The following is an 18,310-nucleotide window of genomic DNA, read 5'->3' on the forward strand; positions in this document are numbered from 1 at the left end:
AAACTAGGGTCCTCAAAACAGAAAAAGCAACCAACCACGTATAGTTAGCTATTTCTCAGTATGTGCCAATTTTATCACAGCTGTTGTTTGGGGGGGCATTTTTTGGCCCCACTTTTGTTGGGTTAAAGTATTATCAATCTCACCATTATGGGGGCATATTACTTAGTCCCTTAAAAATTAAATTCCATCTGACATAGCACATTTTTCCATTTCGTGTAATATTCTCTGATGTTTTGGGGGTTACCAAAAAAAATTCCCTTTTTCACAAAAATAGTCTCTGGGTTTACAACAAACACTGTGATGTTGGGGAGATATTTCCTTTGCGCAAACATTAGCAGGTACCCCTCTAATCATAATGAAGTTGGAAAAAAAAAGTAGAGGCTAACATTTAGGAGAAGTTGGTCTTCTTGCTCTGTGCAAAAACAGGCTTGTACTTTATACCCCATTTGGTTTTGATGTACAGTCTCGATTTTGTATTTAATGATTTTTGTGTATCCAGTATGCACGTTAACAGCGTGTCAACTTTCATTTGAAAGTGGGTTTCAATTTACTTTTTAAACAGTGTTTATGATGAGACCTCAAATGTGTTGACATAGGCTCTCTCTGAGATGTGTTTGTGTAGAGTGGCGTTTGAATGCTACCAGGGGTCAGTGTATCTAATTCCCGGAGACCCTTGTTTGATAGTGCTTCTTGTAATTTTTCTCCAAGTGAGTGGCATGTGGGTTGTGAATATTGACCATGTGATTATGGACTTCGATATGAAAACAATACATAAAACTAAGGAACCCTCAGAAACTACCAGTGGGCATGTATTAGCCAGTCATTGTAACCTCGTGTCTAGTAGAAGTACAACAGCATACAAGGTATGTACAGTTCATAACTTTGTTATCATGTGTATGAGGAGTACTTTGTGCTGATCGCCTTATTTATATTCATCAAATAAACTTTGTTTCTTTCTGAAGTGAGTTTATTCCATCTCTAATAAATGTTCCGATTGTGGTGGTTTCTAATCTTTTTGGGGTCACGGGTGTTCATTTGAGGAACCTAAGGTCTTGAAGAAAAAAGGATGGCAGAGGGAAGTTGTACACTCACTTCACAGGAGTGAGCAAGGCACAAATTTCCCTTGACACGGAGCTGGATCCGGAGGTTCATATGAAGAAACTAAGTCATTGGCGGGATCTCCCTTCTCCCTTCCTTCCCGCCATCCCATCCCCTTTGTTTTTTCTCTCTCTCAATTTCCCCCTGCTTCTCTCTTCTATCCCTCCCTCCTCTCCTCCTTCCCACCTTTTCTCTTTCCCTTTCTTCCTCTCCTTCCTCCCTCCCTTTCTCTTTTTCCCATTTCCTCTTAACTTTCCATGGGTTGACATCAGTCCCTGCTGGGTTCTTTCTACTTGGTGGCAAAGATGACTCCCAACAGCTTTGAGCATTCTGGGGTTGAAGGGCAGGGACCCTGTCCTTTCAAGCATCCACATTAGCTCCCTAAAGGGAATCTTGCTGTCCTTTTTGGATCACACATCCAATTACCTTATTCAAGGGAGTTGGGAGGGAGAGGCCCAGTGATTGACAGCCTCACTGATGTGGGCAGGGCACTCTCCAAAGGGAAAAAAATGGGCTTTATTCTAGAAGAGAGGGACAAGAAAGCCGAGCAGGCAGCAATAATAGTTAGCCCTGGATACACTTGGTTGCACACACAAAATCATCCAGAAAAACACACAAAATCATCCATGCAAGGGCTCACCAGCCTTCACATCCCGACTGGGATCATGGTGGGGAAGCAGCTCCTGATTTCTTTAAAGGTTTGAATTGTATTCCAAGAAATGAACTACCAAATCTTACCCTTATTGAAATCAAAGAGTATTTGATTATCAAAGCTAGAAAGTATGTTAGATGCCCTGTGTCCCATAGTCTCATTTCACAGATGGGCAAACTGAGGCCCAGTTAGACATGACTGATTCCAGCATGTATGGTAAGTTCACTGCAAACCAAACTGTCCCCAAGGCTCCAAAACAGAAATATATATCCCCAAAGAGTCTCTGGGGAGAAGAGGATGGGACAGAATGTCCCCCCAGTGGCCCCTAATGACACAGGGGACGTATCATTTGCTTACGGACTCACGGCCACTATGTGTGAAATTCTCCCACAGTCTGGAGCATTTTGGGACAGTCTGCAGTCGTGCCCTTTTCATTACGTTGCCTTTTTGTAGAAAAAGAACTTTTGTTGGACAAGAATGTCTTCCTTCGTAGAACTTCCTGAAGCAGCCGGCTTGCATTCAAGCTTGATTATGTAAACCCAGCCGGCCAGATGGAGCCTCTGCTTCTTTCCTCACAAAACACTCCTTTGGCTAAGAAAGGTACTAGCCCGCGCACCGCTGGACTCCTCTGCGGGTCAATCTGTACATTAGTTCCACTGACACGTATGACGTCATTTGGGTATACATGAGGCTTTGACCGTAAAAATCTGCCCTGGCTGTATCTGTGAACAGCTCTTACAAAAAATTGGAGAGCTGTTCTAATTCTTAGAAGTGCTAATGCACAATAACGATTGTACTACTAGTAAATGAACACAGATCAAAATAATTGGGTGTGATTGAGCATTTGCTAGGAGCCAGGCCATGGCACTCAGACTGACATGCAAGGCCTTGTTGCTAAATGCCGTGCCCATGGGAACTTGTCCTCCCGGTAATTTCATGAAGCAGGAACCATCATTCTCCTCAGACAAGGAAGGGGAGGCCCAGGGAGCTTACATACTTCACCAGGGTCCCACTGATTGTATGTGGGAGAGCTGGGCTTTGAACCCAATACTCAGCGAGCCCTTTGGTTCCAGGGATGCATCAAGCCCCAGGGACATATGGGTCGGGATGCAGATCCTAATCGTTCCCACCTGCCAGTTCATCTGTGTTGCAAATTTGGGCCCCAGGGTGGCTATTCAGCTCACAGAGACCTGAAGGAATTGGGTTCTTCAAGAATGCCCCAGTTGGCCAATACTTGGAGAGAACAGATGGCCGCTCAGCGAGGCCGTGGATCCCAGTGGAAATCAAGCCTTGTGGGAAAAAAGAGCCCCGACAGTACATTGGATTTACACCTGCTATCCAGGGGCCTCTCTACTTCTTCTATGCCCCAAGTGTCTGGGCATCACCACCCTTGACCTAGGAGCTTTTGGGTTTGCATGGTGAGGGATCTGGTGACAAGACAGTGGACAGGTGTCCCCAGCTGGAAGAGGGCCTTGAGCACGACACTGAAGGGTATAGACTAGTACATGGGGTCTCAACTTCAGTCATGTAAATACCACTCTCCTGACTTCAGCTATAGCTGAAGACAGTAGGTCTTATACAGTAATTTTTATATGGTAATTATAAGTATTACATAGTATTATTATATGTATTCTATATATTATATAGTATTATTATATATAAGTATTATATAGTATAGTATAATAAGAATTATATAGTAATTCTTAAATTTAAGTGGTCTAGCTTTTCTGTCTAAGTAAGTATATGGGGTGCCTGGGTGGCTCAGTAGGTTAAAGCCTTTGACTTCAGCTCAGGTCATGATCCCAGGGTCCTGGGATCGAGCCCCGCATCGGGCTCTGCTCCTCGGGGAGCCTGCTTCCTCCTCTCTCTCTGCCTGCCTCCCTGCCTACTTGTCATCTCTCTCTGTGTCAAATAAATAAATAAAATCTTAAAAAAAAAAAAAAAAACCTTAAAAATAAATAAATAATTAAGTATAAGAAAACACGCCATTATCATAAAGGCAAAAGTAGGATCATTTTCTATTCATGGGCCTCGCCAAATAGAAGAACAGTAAAAAATAATGAAAATGAAGTTCTGAGACTCGGACTTTCCCTTTCTTTGTTAAAAAGGGAGATAGGCAATGGTTGGAGAAGTGTTTCCGGGGCTAAACCAAGAGTTTCTCTTTGTTACTAATCAGAAGGACTAAAAAACGATCGATGAAGGCATATTTAACTGTGTGGCTCAGGGTTACTCAAGACGGTGTGGGTGGACCGCTGTAATCATTTCAAGGACGCTTTTGAACTATGAATTTTAGGAAACCCTCCTGCTGCAACAGAAATCCAGTAATGGGGGCACCTGGGTGGCTCAGTGGGTTAAGCCTCTGTCTTCAGCTCAGGTCATGATCTCAGGGTCCTGGGATCGAGCCCTGTATCAGGCGCTCTGCTCAGCAGGGAGCCTGCTTCCCCCTCTCTCTCTGCCTACTGCTCTGCCTACTTGTGATTTCTCTCTCTGTCAAATAAATAAATAAAATCTTAAAAAAAAAAAAAGAAATCCAGTAATGGATTTTTTAAATAAACATTATTTTTAGTAGACTTTATTATTTTTTAAGATTTTACTTATTTACTTGAGAGAGAGAGAGAGAATGAGAGAGAGAGTGAGCATGAGAGGGGGGAGGTCCTGAAGAAGAAGCAAACTCCCCACTGAAGAGGGACCCCCCCCCATGTGGGACTCAATCCTGGGACTCCAGGATCACGACCTGAGCCAAAGGCAGTCGCCCAACCAACTGAGCCACCCAGGAGCCCAATAGATCTTATTTTTTAGAACAGTCTCAGGTTTACAGAAACCTTGGGCAGATAGTACTGTGAGTTCCCATATAAACTTCCTTCCCACAAAGTTTTTCTATTATTAACATACTATATCAGTACAGTATACTTGTGCACTAATTGAACCAACATGCATATAATGGTATGAACAAAATATCTCTAGGTCATTCTATTAACTAAAGTCTGTGCTGCATTCCAATTTCCTTAGTTTTTCCTGATTTCCTTCTCCTGTTCCAGGATTGCAACCCGACAGTGCATTTCAGGACTTGTCAGGTCTCCTTAGGCACCTCTTGGCCATGCGTTTCTCACACTCTTCTTACGTTTGATAAAGACCTTGACGGTTTTGAGGAGTGTGGGTCAGATATATATTGTGGGTTGCCCCTCTCCTGGGATTTTTTTCCCCTCAGGATCAGACCAGGGGTATGGGTTTTAGAAGGAAGACCACGGAGGTAAAATGCCATTCTCACCACAGCACATCATCGGTACCTATGCTCAACACGACTCCTCACTCCCGATGTTGCCCTTGATCACCTGGGTGAGGTCATGCTTGGCAGGTTTCCCTGCTGTAGTTACGTTTCACCTGCCTCTTTGTGACAGACTTTCAAATGCAGACATACAGAGATGATCAGATCTCTGTCTCAGAATACGCTGCTCGCAATGCAGAGGACACACGGGCTAGAGAAGAAAACAGTTCCAAAAGCCTTTTGGACCAAAATTATTGAATCAGCAGCTTCACCCTTTGGACCTGTTTTTTCTTCTATTTGAAAGTACCTCTGCCCTCTCTCACCTTGCCTTCCCCTGTTGACTGGCTTAGGCAGAAATGATCCATGTAGGCAGAGAAGGCTCTTTCCCAGACTCACGGCAAAGCCTGGTGTACTCTAGTTTAAAAATAGATATTGTCTGTGTCAACCGCTGTGATTCCGCATGAAGAGAACTCAGAAGAAAACCCTTGCATACATCCAAGACAAAACCTCCATGTCCGCATACCTGCGACTCATTGGATAAAGGCAGTGTGGCTGGTGGGGAGGAGAAATATGAATGTTTATTCAAATAAAGGTATCAGTTAGGATTTTTTTTTCTTTTGCTAGTATTCCCCCCCCCAAAATAAAGAACAACAACAAAAATGAACACAAGATAACTTTAGTAAAAATAAATATAGATACACACACACACACACACACACACACACACATGCCTCATGCAACCAACAGTTTAGAGGTAGTGGGTTTCAGATGTGGCTTGTTCCAGGGGCTCAAATGACGTCTCACTCTCCCCCTCTTGGTTTCACGTTTTTGGTGTTCATCCATTCTGGAGCACTTCCAAGGTTGCAGGTGAGATCCTAGAACCTACATCCCTCTCCATGGGGGAAGCACTCATGTTCTCTTCACCACAAAGGGAATGCAAATTTTCAAATAAGACAGGAGGCAAACATCAAATGCACAGGGCAGTAGGATGTACAGCAAAATGATGTTAGAGACTGGTTTATTTTTCCTTCGAATAGAGCTTTGACCCAGAAAGAGGACACAGGATGTGTGTTCAGCCTCAGATGGGCAACCAACCAACATTTCCACCAAAATCTAAGTTGCCACGTGCATGCAGTCATAGAAGTGAGTGGTGCACCCTCTGTTTCCGGATCTCATCAGTGGGAATGATACATCTCTTAACTGCCCGACACGATATGAGAAGAGAAAAGGAGACCATAAATGAGAAAATGTTTAGGAAAAATGTTTTAACCATGAAAGTCTACAAAGTCTTAGAGTGGCTTGTTTCAATGTTCAGAACCCATATTCAGAGAAGGAGGTCTTCCTCATTACCTGCTGAGCTGGAAGGTATTTGGATGACGGGACCGAGCAATAGATTTGAAAACACCAGTCATTGGGAAGGAAGTATTGCTACATGCCACAACACAGATGAATGTCACAGAATATTAAGTGAAAGCAGATAGACACAAATGAACAGGCTGTGTGATTTCATTCATACGAAGCACAGAAACAGACAAAATTCATCTATGGGGTTAGGAGTCAAGATAACTGGCTAACCTTTGGGAGTAAGTAACCGGTAAGGCACAAAAAAGGTTTTCCTGGATGCTGGGAGCTTGGTGAAGGGTTAGTCATAGTTCCATTTCTCCATTGTCCTCATTCCTCTCCGAAAGGCTACACCTGGCCAGCCGTACCCCAGGGTGTTGCCTGCCTGACCCCTGGGCCTATTTGGGCTTGCAGGTTCTGGGAATGTGAAAACCCTGACTCCACCACATCCCATGAAGTGACCCTGGGCTACTTCCTAAGCTTCTCTTTGTTTTCTCATCCTAAGATGATAATACGTTCCCAGAAGGGTTTCTGGTTTTTTTGTTTTGTTTTGTTTTTTAAAGATTTTATTTATTCATTTGACAGAGAGAGACACAATGGGAGAGGGGACACAAGCAGAAGGTGGGGAGGGGGAGAAGCAGACTTCCTGCTGAGCAGAGAGAGAGCCCGATGTGGGGCTCGATCCCAGGACCCTGGGATCATGACCTGAGCCGAAGGCAGACGCTTAATGACTGAACTCCCCAGGCACCTCCCCTAGAAGTTTTTTTTTTTTTTCCTTCTTTTTAACAAGGATCAAATGGGCACTTAACACAATGCCGGCCACATAATAGATTCTGAATGAATGGGAATGGGAACTCTTAGTAGTAGCAATATTGTCAGAAATGATAAAAATATTTAATGAAATATAATTTATGGTCCCTAACTCCCAGCCATTCTCTCACAGGAATTACTGCCAAGGAGGTCCTCGTTCAGATCCCATTTGCCACATCAGGATTTCCCTTGACCTTATATAATAACCAGCTCCCAGATCTGGAGATTGGGGGCTCTAAATTCTCCTGGTGACTGTTGCCAATGACAGGGCAGGAAAGACTTGTGTAATTACCACTCACACTTCCACAAAACACATGAACTCAAGTAAAGAGCATCTGCCCAACTTATATGATAGGAAACATCTCTGTGCATTATTAGCAAGATAACAAGCTGGCTTGGATCGAGTTCGATCTTCTGGAAGGAGCTGTCCACATCAGCACAGGACCAAAGGGGTTGGGAAAGGTTGAACAAGTTGAACAGCGAGGGGGACCAAACTGGAATTTCCTAGGATGACCTATCCCACATCTCCTGGACTTGGAAAATTAGGAAGTCATGGAAGAGGAATTTCTCTAAGAGCCTCATTTGGCTGGTCCAAGAAACTGAAATCCAACACATCCCAAAGTGACCACTGTGAATTCTTCACCAGCAAGCTCAGCACGGCCTGTTGTCATTTCCAAACGTGTAGACGACCTCCTCCCCAGCTCATGAAACAGGGCCTTATCTTCCTTCTGACAGCAACAGGTGCATGGATGTCTCACGTTGCCCCAGACCAGACAAAATTGATAACAGAATGGTTGATTTTAAATTACATTCAGAGGGCAGAGCCTTTTGCAAAACTGGACACAAGGAATCACGACCAGTACTGTCTCCAGGGGACCCTTTCTCCGTGGGGGCTGCCTTTGTAATGTCAGCTCACAGCAAAGATTTTTCTGAAATTCCCTGAATGTCTCCTCTTTCCCCAGCCCATGCATGACTTTGGTTCATGGAACTTTACCTACTGTCAGAGGTGCACAGCTGGAAAGAGTAAGGGGTATTGAACTGAAGAGCGAAGTAAGCTCAAAGGTGAGCCACTGGATTCCAGATTTTGTACAATTCGAAGACAGTGTGTGCTCCTCGTTACCCAGTGTAGACATCACAGTAAAATTGCAGAAGCCCCTAAACCTTTTTATGCGCTACAGATTATCTCTAAAGAAGAAGAAAACACAAGGACTTCTTTGCAGAACAATTCTCCTTTTATGTTCCAAAAGCTGTGTAGGTGTGATTAAATGTAACAGAGCTAGGTAAAATGGATACCACATTTGGAGCTGGGAGCTGTATTTGCCTTCAGCCAATATTTTGGAAAAATCTGATGTCAGTTTGGACACTGATATTAAACGAATCCATACAAATTCAGCCAAGGCAGATGCAGACATCTCAGGCAAAAGCCACTTACTCTTTGCAAGGGCATCTAAGTGGGTCTCAGCATGCGGTGGGAACTGGCCAATCAGTTCGTGTATCTGAGTGGAATTTTAGAAGGTAATTGTTTCATTTCCAGGTCAGTCTAGCTCACTACTTGACCTTGGACTAACTGCTTAATCTCTCTTGGCTTCAGGTTTTCTATCTTGAAAGCGAGAATAGTAATAACTTGCAACTACCTATCTCATCCGGGTATGGAGTGGATTAATGGGGTCATGTTTGTAAGGTCCCGGAAAATTCTCCAGAGACAAAGTTCTACTACGTCCTTGTTTCTGGCTGGTGCTATTTTCGAGCCATGGATGGGAAGGGCTGCCTTGAATGGGGTCCTGACTGCAGATGGTTCTCTGCTGCCTTCTAATGAAAGAATGGAGACCTTTCGAAAGCACCATTTCTCATTCCTATAAAATCTCTGATTCCCTTCTGTTGGGGCAACAATCTGGAACTCCTGCGGTAAACCTCCTTTTCTCCTCTATCTAAACGGTCTGTGGGGCTCTGAGGAAGGCTCTGCGATTTCACGGCCACAGGGAATTACCCAGAATGTGTCTGCTTCGGTCAATACGGAGATTGACTTTTGGGGTCAGATGGACATGGGTCGAGTCCCGTCTCTGCCAATTCCTGGCCGGGGCACCCTGAGCAAATCTCTTGGCCCTCCTGTGCTTCTGGGCTGGATGTTGAGAGCACAACCGACAGATAACAAGCTTAGCACAAGGTCTGACCCATGGTCGGCTCGCAGGAAAAACCACCTAAATTAACAGTATGTGTCATAGTAACTGCACATACCCTCTGGGGCCACAAAGAACGACCAGGAGAACTAGTCTTTTCTTCAGCCAGCCAGCCGCTGCTATCCATTAACAATACCGTCATTTTACGAGCAAACTTTAGATTTGGGAAAATGGCAGATCAAAAGGGAACAACTCTGTCAGAAACTTACCCAGATCCCCATCGTATATTTTGCTACCCATCTAGCTCAGTCCCCCGACTTACCCGGGGGGACGCTGGAGGGTTAGCCCAGAATAGCTAGCATTTGCTAAAAAGCAGCTCGGTGCCAGGCCCGGTGCCAACACGACGCATCTCCTTTCTCGAATCATGGTCACAAGTCGGGGACTGTCAAAAATCCCTTTTACAGAGGGGGAGCCTGAGGCCCATTGAGGGTAAGTTATTCAGTGCCACACAGTTAATAAACAAAGAAGCCAGATTTTAATCTTCCCTCAGACTCCAGAGTCCTGCTCTGACCCACTGCTGTTTGACGGAAAACATCGTGAGCCCTGTAGGTCATTTTAAAATTTGCTAGTAGCCATATGTTTCCAAAAAGGAAAAAAGAAGCAGGAGAAATGAATTTCAATAATATGTCTTTAATCCAAAATGTCTGAAAATACTATCATTTCAACACAGTCAATATAGAGATCATTTTTTAAAAAGAGTTATTTATTTTTGAGAGAGAGACAGAGAGACAGAGAGAAAGCAAGTACTCACAGCTGGAGGGGAAAAGAGGGAGGGAGAGAATCTCAAGCAGGCTCTGCACCGAGACTGGAGCCCGACCAGGGGCTCGATCCTGCAACCCTGAGATCCTGACCTGAGCCTAACCAAGAGTCGGGAGCTTAACCGACTGAGACCCCCAGGCACCCCGATGTAAAGATTATTAATAAGAAACTTTACCACCTCTTTCTGCTTTCAGAATAAGGCTTTGAAAGGCGTTTGTATCTTGCACTTACAGCCTGACTTAATCAGGACCAGCCGTCTTCCGAGTACTCAGCAGCCGCCTGGACTCAGGGTCACGGCACCGCACAGGGGGGCGCTAACCACTGCACCATCATGCCTGACTCTTTGAGGATCGTGTCCAACAGCGTCATCCAACCGCGTTTACGGAGGAAGCGAATCGTAGATTCTCCAGTTTGAACAAAGGTAGTAAGAAGGGGAGGTTTAGAAGTGTAGCGGGAGTATTGGAGGCGACTTTTTAGTTCTCTATTAATCGAACAGTTAGTTCCCCCTCAAAGAAGAGCTCTTTCCTGGAACACCCTGCTATCTGAGCTTTTCCTCTGCCATGTGTGGTGTGCAAACATACACAAAGAGAAAAACTGTTAACTGACTGACTGAATGAGCGAATCGACTCACTACCACAGAAGACGATGGGCTCGTAGGCAGGGACGATGCGGAGGCTTCCCGAGGGCGTAGAACCCTATCTGATTTGGACCCAGCGGTTCAGCCCTGCCAGCAGGACAGTGCCAGGTGCAAAAAGCATTTTTTGGGGGGACTATATTGACGAATCCACATGGAGAAAGTAGGTATCTAAAATCGTATTCCTAATGGACATAGGGAAACTAAAGTCTTTTCTATGCCCCATGTATTTCGATTTTAAGAACCGAAATCAAACCCCAATGGATTTAGCTTATTTAAACCAATGAATTTATGTTTCCAAATGAAGTAGCATCAGAGAGACCAGGACAGTTGCAGGGCACCTGGGTGGCCCAGTTGTTGGGTGTCTGCCTTCGGCTCAGGTCAGGATCCCAGGGTCCGGGGATCGAGCCCCGCATCAGCTCCCTGCTCGGCGGGGAGACTGCGTCTCCCTCTCCCACTCCTCCTGCTTGTGTTTCCTCTCTCGCTGTGTCTCTCTCTTTCTGTCAAATAAATAAAATCTTAAAAAATAAATAAATAAAAGGCAGTTGCTGACTTCCCCACTAATTGTCCCAAGGATGTCAAAGCCAGATGTCCTATAGATGTAGGTATAGGTCACAGACTGTATCATCCATCACTCGGCTGCAGTGTTCTGTCTCCAAGAGAAACCCGTCACGTGCTCTCTTCCTGGCTTGGACCTCATTGGCTTATCCTCAAAGTGCTCCCAAGATTTCTGCCTGGTTCATAGACTCATTCACCTCCCAGTCCACACTGTCCATACATTAGCGGTGACCCCCTGTGGTTTTTCCTGGCTGACAACTTGCTCTGTCTCAAAGAAGCCAGAGGATGGTGTCGGGTCAAGTCTCCTTTAGGCTCTGGAGGGCTGGTCTAAACCCAGCAGGGAATGGAATTTGTGTTTGGCATTTAACGATAAAATTGACTTTGTCTTTTTCACTCAAACATGTATTTCCCTAAAACAACCAAACATTATTGTATCGTCAGAACTTTTTGAATTACGAGTGATACAAGCCAACTTAAAATGATTTCACGAAGGAAAAGTCGGGAGGGTAATAGGACTTCGGGCACAACGGCATCCAAGGGCTCCAACCAGCTCAGGCTAATGTCTTAGTTTTTCCTCCATGTCTGGGTTCTGCTTACTTCTTTGTTGTCTTCATTTTCCATGCTGTTTGTTCATGGGGGACCTCCCAACTCCTCCCCCGAAAACACAGGTAGAGCCAACCTGGGTCACAACCTCCAGGGAAGGTCAGGTCCCCTACTGCATTGTTGCCAAAACACAGTCCATCTCCCACTGGTCTCATCTGTGTCACATGACCCTTCTCGGCTGGGCCATGTTTGAGTCACGTGCCCGTGCCCGTACCTTGAGTTTGAGGGTGGACTCATCTGGCCTCCAAGGAGAGTATAGGTGAATCCTTAAAGGAGAATCAGGAGAAGTCAGTGCGGGACAGACAAAAGCTCTCAGCATCCAGACTAGGTGCTCTATCTGTGGACACAGTCCTTGTCTCCTCTCTTTAGGGTTACGCCTGCCATTTCTCCTTCTTCTGTCTCCCAGAGACCTTATTGTGTCGCATGAATAAACATTATGTCCTGCATCACTATCGCAGGAGTCTGGATATCCGGCTTTATCATGAGCCCTTGAGAACAGGGACCGTGGCTCATTCATTTCTGCAACACCGATGCTTAGCATGATCCCCGGTGCACAGTAGGTAACTTGGGAAAGTTTGCCAAAAGAGGAAGAAAATGATGAACCCCCTGGGAATCAAACCCCTGGGTGGGTGATCCCGTTCAAAGGTACGGACATTGTTTTACGGCCCGAGTGAAAACTCTCTATCACAAACAGTGACGTCTGGAAGCAAACGGAAGAACGGACCATTATGAGCGGGCTCAGAAAAAGAAACAGTCAACTTTGGCCTTGTGACCGATTCCTGGGGTCTATGGCAACATGCTGTGATTAGAATTTTGATTTGCCTATGGGGGGCTGGTATCCTGAGGCTAATCCTCTGTAGACAAAGAGCAGAGAGCAGATATAATCCTTCCTCTCTGCTTCTGGGAAAATTGACTCAGCACCTCTTGGCCTCATTTTCTTCTTCATCCCTGTCTGTCATCCTTCCCACCTCCCTCTCCTCTGATTTCCTCCCTCCTTCTTGCCTCTTTTTCCAGCTCTACCTTCTGCTTTTGCCCTGAGGAATCAGGGCTTGAGTTTAAATCCTGGCTCTGTGTCCTCTCCAAGCTTACCTTTCCTGTCTGTGACCTCAGGACCATAACAGCCCTTGCTATTATCCAGGCAACTCCGATGCTATTATGCACTAGAAGATGCTCAACACAGACTAGAGTGAGTGCTTCGGGAGGGAAGCAGGCAGGTTCTGTGTCTGTGGGGTAGCCAAGATTCTGGAAGAGATTTTGGTTACAAGTTCACCTGATTTCAAACCAGCCTCCCCCACCCAGGCCAATATGCCTCAGCTCTCCAAGCCTCCTAGGAGAAGACAATGTTTGGGAGCTCTGGCAATGACGTGGCTACAGAGCGTTTGTCTCCTGCTGGTGACCCGCTAGACCGGGATCAACCGCTCTCTCCGGCTGGACCCCCTTGGGATGTCTAAGGTGGCCAGCTAGCACAAGGAGGGATTCCTCATGTTGAACTTGGTTCTTAAGCCCTCTAAGCCCTGTTCCCAGCACACTAAGAAGCCACAGGCCCAACGACATCGCCCAAGTGACAATATCATCCAGGATATGTTTACACATTGTGTGGGCTTCCACCTCACCCATTCATTTGAGCCTTTTTTCTAGAAATTACAAAGGTCTAACACTTAGCGAGGGCCCAGTAATCATCTGTTGGCTACACTGGACAAACCAACATGACCTGGCACATACAATACTAATTTCATAAATGAATTGATTACGGTGTGGCATAAATGCTTATTAAATGAATGATGGATGGTCCGTAGCAGACAATCCGTGGATATGTGTTCAAGGAGTGAACCGAGTAAATGAATGAACAAATGAATTCATGTGTATTGAATGTGAATGAATGAATTCATTCCGTAGGCATGTGGTAAGCTGCTCTTTGGTTTGTGTTCTGTAGCTGTAATTTCGTCCCAACAAACTGACTCTACTTTCATGATCTTTTATTTTCTGATGTTGTATTTTGAAATAGATCCTGCTATCAATATGGACTGAACTCCATTTCCAAGTGGCAAAGAGATCTTTTCAAGCATCCTTGAATTGAACAAGCAGAACCAGGGAGGGATGGTGCTTATGGACCCCCTAATCTCTGTTATGACATATGTGCATGACGGAGAGGATGGTGCTCCTGAGCTGAGAAGAAGGGGGTCGTCCGTGGACAACACGTGAGTCGAGCCATCGTGTTCCTGTATATACTCAGTAGATATATGTACAGGCTGGAATAGGTGAATTTAATCCTTTGCCATTATTCATTTCAGTTCCCTGAATTCTGTGGTATTTCTAAGGAGTGACTGCTTTTCTTCTGGGTTAAGTAGAAATCTTTGCTTAAGTCAAAACCACTTACTTTAAATACATTCAGCGACATTGGGATCTTTTGCCCTGGGAGTGTTTCTCATGCGTTTTAAGGTCAATGAATTGTCACTTGACCTTCATGGACACTTATAGATCACTGAATTAAGGATTAAACTGAGTAAAGAAACTTTTATCTGAAATTCACTGATTTATTGAGACAGATTTGGGAAGTCATAACAGTGTCACTTTATTAAGCATGGAAGATTATACTGGCAAAGTATACAAAATTAAAAGGACTTGGGATTTAATTCTGCTCTTTAGAATTATTTGCAGTCTCTTTTAAGGAGGTCGAGAATATTTGCATGGAAGAAGAAAATCATATTAGAGTCACTCCAGTTAAAAGGAAATAAAATGTGGACTGTAAGTCAGAACAGTCCTGAAAAGTTAAAAATGCCCTCAGTTTCCTAGATGGTTTGTGCAGAGTCTGGGGTTAGGAAGACAAGTAACAATGGTGAGACTCTATCTTTTGTATTTAGGTATTTTCTTTAATATTGTTTAATTTGTTTACAATTTTTCTCCACCATTGGTTTGATAGTGAAATGTCAAGTGTCACATAACTGAAATTAACAGAGAGATGTTCATATTCTTAGATAGTTTTGAGATGTCAGGATGTATTTTCTTCTTGGGGCAAAATCTGTTTTTAACACTCACCCAAATGTGTCCTCATGATAGGCTTTCCAGGTTGTCATGAAAGGAAGGCTGATCTTTGCTTCTCATCTGGAAAGGATAGATTTGATCTATATTAGCATCTAGTTAGGACCAAATCTGCTTGGGACACCTGGGTGGCTCAGTTGGTTAAGCGTCTGCCTTCAGCTCTGGTCATGATCCCAGGCCCTGGGATCACCCCCACATTGGGCTCCCTGCTCAGTGGGGAGTCTGCTTCTCCCTCTCCATCTGCCCCTCCCCCTTGCTTGTGCTTGCATGTGTGCTCTCTCTCTCTCTCAAATAAATAAAATCTTAAAAACACAGAACAAAATCTGCTCATTATCTAGATGTTGTCTAATGAGATTTTGTCTGCCAGTCAGTTTCACAGCATGCCTAAGTCTGAAAATTTTTGAAAAATAATTACGTTTTTCTAGATCCCCCTTCCAGTGAAAGGAACTTAGCTAAAGAGCTTACAAACATGCTATTATATACCCAGGAGTGTGACTAGATAATGCGTTGTTTGGGAACAAAAATAATAATGAGAATACTAAATCAGATTCCCAAATCCTAACACACAGATTTAGTTCCAATTGTGCCTAAAAAATTGTGGACAATAAATAAGCAGAATAAGACAAAATGAAAATTCCGGCATTTTTTCCTATCTCTCAAATGAGAAAGTCAGCTTCTTTCATGTTAGTAACTGGACTTGTGTCTCCCCAGAAACGTTTACTCTGTTTTCTAAACCCAGTATCTAGATGCAGGGACCCACAGTGAACAATGTGGGATGGATAACGAGATTGAGTATAGCAGCTGTATTTTATGAAAAAAAAATATATATATGCCAGTTAAGAGAAAACTTTTCAGAAGAATCAGTATGACAAGAAGGGAGAGGAACAGAAGACTGTCTTTCTTCAGAGGAAAACTATTTCTCTTATCAGACTCTTTCCACTTAAGGTAAGCCTTTTGTGGGAGAGGCCAGAGGAAAAAGTGTGGGCACATTCAGGGAACCAGGGAGACACCTTTTAAAAAACAGTTTCCCTTTCTTCATAGGTAGATAGAGTATGGTGGCTAAGCCCTTGCTATTTAAAGTCAGGTTACCGGGGTTCAAGCTCTCTCGCTTAGCAGTTATATGGCTAAGGGTATGATCTTCCGTTCATTTATCGAGCACTTTCTCTGTGCCAGTTACTAGAGTTTAGAGGACTGAACAAACACAGCCAGGACCCCTGCTCTCCTGGAGTGGACATTCTAGCGAAGGGAAAGCAGAAAGTAAATAAACGTGCATGCAAACGAAATCAGGTAATTTTAGATCAGGATGAAAGACCGTCATACAAGGCTCATCGGCAGGGGGAGCAGGGGTTCCATGAAGTTAATATGGACACGGAGGTGGTGACCTGAACAGGGGTGAGTGCCCAGGTCAGAGGAACAGCTTTTCAGGCTGAGGGAACAGCAAATGCACAGGGTTCATTCTGATGAGCCTTGCAGGCAGGAGGGGGCTAGTTTAGACTTTATCTGGTAACTGAGGTTGTTGCTGAAAGACTTGAGGCAAGGGGATAAAATCTGAGCTGTGCTCCTGAGAGATGGACCGTGATGTCAGGGATAACACGGGAGGAGCCCCAGAGTCACCTCTTCAGAGGCCTGGGAAGTCAAAGGACGCTGCCCCACAGGAGCTCAGAATTCGAGGTGGTTTGCTGAGTGCGGAGGCAGCGGCTCCTGATGGTGGTGGTGGAGGGATGGCTTCCCTGCAAGCCAGGTAAGGAAGGAAGGACAAATCTTCGACGGCTCTGTCGAATGGGATGTCAACCAGGCCGGTTGGTGTGGCCGATTCTGCCAGTCTTCGTGTTCAGTGTTAGTGGAGTAAACTCCCAAGCTTTCGGGAAAGACTCTTCCCACTTAAAGTAAGCTTTGTGTGGGAGAGGTCCGGGAGAAAAGTGTGGGTACAGTTGAGGAACCAGGAAGACCCCTTTTGAAAATGAGTTTTGTCTTTCTCTAGAGGTAGATAGAGGACGGTCATTAAGCCTCTGTTACGAGTCAGATTATCGGGGTTCATACCCTGGGGTTGGGACACTGAAACAGCTTGAGTTTATAGAAATTGTGACCTCTTCGAACTTCTCCTTGTCTCCCTATCATGCAGATAGTGAAGGATTTATCTCATGAAGCAGTAAGAATGAAACACGTCAATGAATATTAGTTCAAACAGGCTGGCATGGGGCTCACAGTAAGGACAGCAAAGTTACCAGCAATCGTTACTACTACTCGTTAGTCATGATCAGGTCAGGCACTTCTCAGCCTCCCACTTACTGAATTGTATCACGCGGACACTGCAGATAATCCTATAACTGCCTCCCACCTTTCTCTTCTTTTCCTGGACCCCTGCCCCTACCCTCCTCAGGCAACTTATTTGACTCCGGATTTGACTTGGGCACCCAGGGACAGACATTCCTAGTGTTGAAATAATCGCAACACTTATTGCCAAGAGCAGAGGCTGGACCTTATCTCAATTGTTAGAACATCCCTAATCTGTTCCATTGTACAGATGAGGAAAGGAGGACTCCGAAGGGGAAGTGAGCACTCAGACAGCAAGACATAGAGCTGGGAGGCAGACTCGGGTCTTTTTGATCCTGATGTTTCTTAAAACTAACACAGAAAGGAGAAAGAAAAAAAGAAAAGAAAGAAAGAAAGACATCCATTCAGAACCCCCCCCCACAAAAGCACCACTGAGGGTAAAAAATAAAGAGGGCCCTCAGTGAGGGGAATACAGCGCTAGGAAAGCTTGAGTCAGCCCAGTGTCCAAAAATGTCCTCGACCTGCAAGGGAGCCCCTGTCCTCCCCAACCCAGCGGCCGGTGGCCTCACGACCTGACGGAATTACTTTGACTGTGGCCACGCGGTGGTGAGGAAGCCCCAGCCCCCTTCCGGCCTCTTTGTCCTGTTTAGTGCCCCATCTGTGGGCCCCTCGCGGGCAGCCCGGCTGGTCTTGACTCTGAGGTGAAGGAGTAAACATCTCGGGGTCCTTTATTAGTTTATTTCAGAAGATGAAGCCTGTTTGTCCCTGGGGCCCCTCCCTCTTTTATGGCCTCCAGCCCTTCTTAACAAATTCTAGCGACTGGAGAGAAAACCGCTTTCTACGGTGGATCATTAAAACACCACCATAAACCCAGGGCCATAAAATATTATTTGCCGGGCATAAAAGGGGGGTAGATTTTCCCAGAATGACAACCCAGGCCCCGCTTTCTCCCACTGGGAAAGGCGGCCCAGGGATGCGATCGTTCATAAATTCCTCATCTTGCGCTCTGTTTTGTGAAATAATCTTGTTGGGAGAGCAGCCAAGAATATTGATTTATTGGTTCCATGGACTCAAAAGCGTTTCTAATGAGTGGAGCTCCG

The sequence above is a fragment of the Martes martes genome, assembly GCF_963455335.1.
Source record: "Martes martes genome assembly, chromosome: 1".
Classification (NCBI taxonomy): domain Eukaryota; kingdom Metazoa; phylum Chordata; class Mammalia; order Carnivora; family Mustelidae; genus Martes; species Martes martes.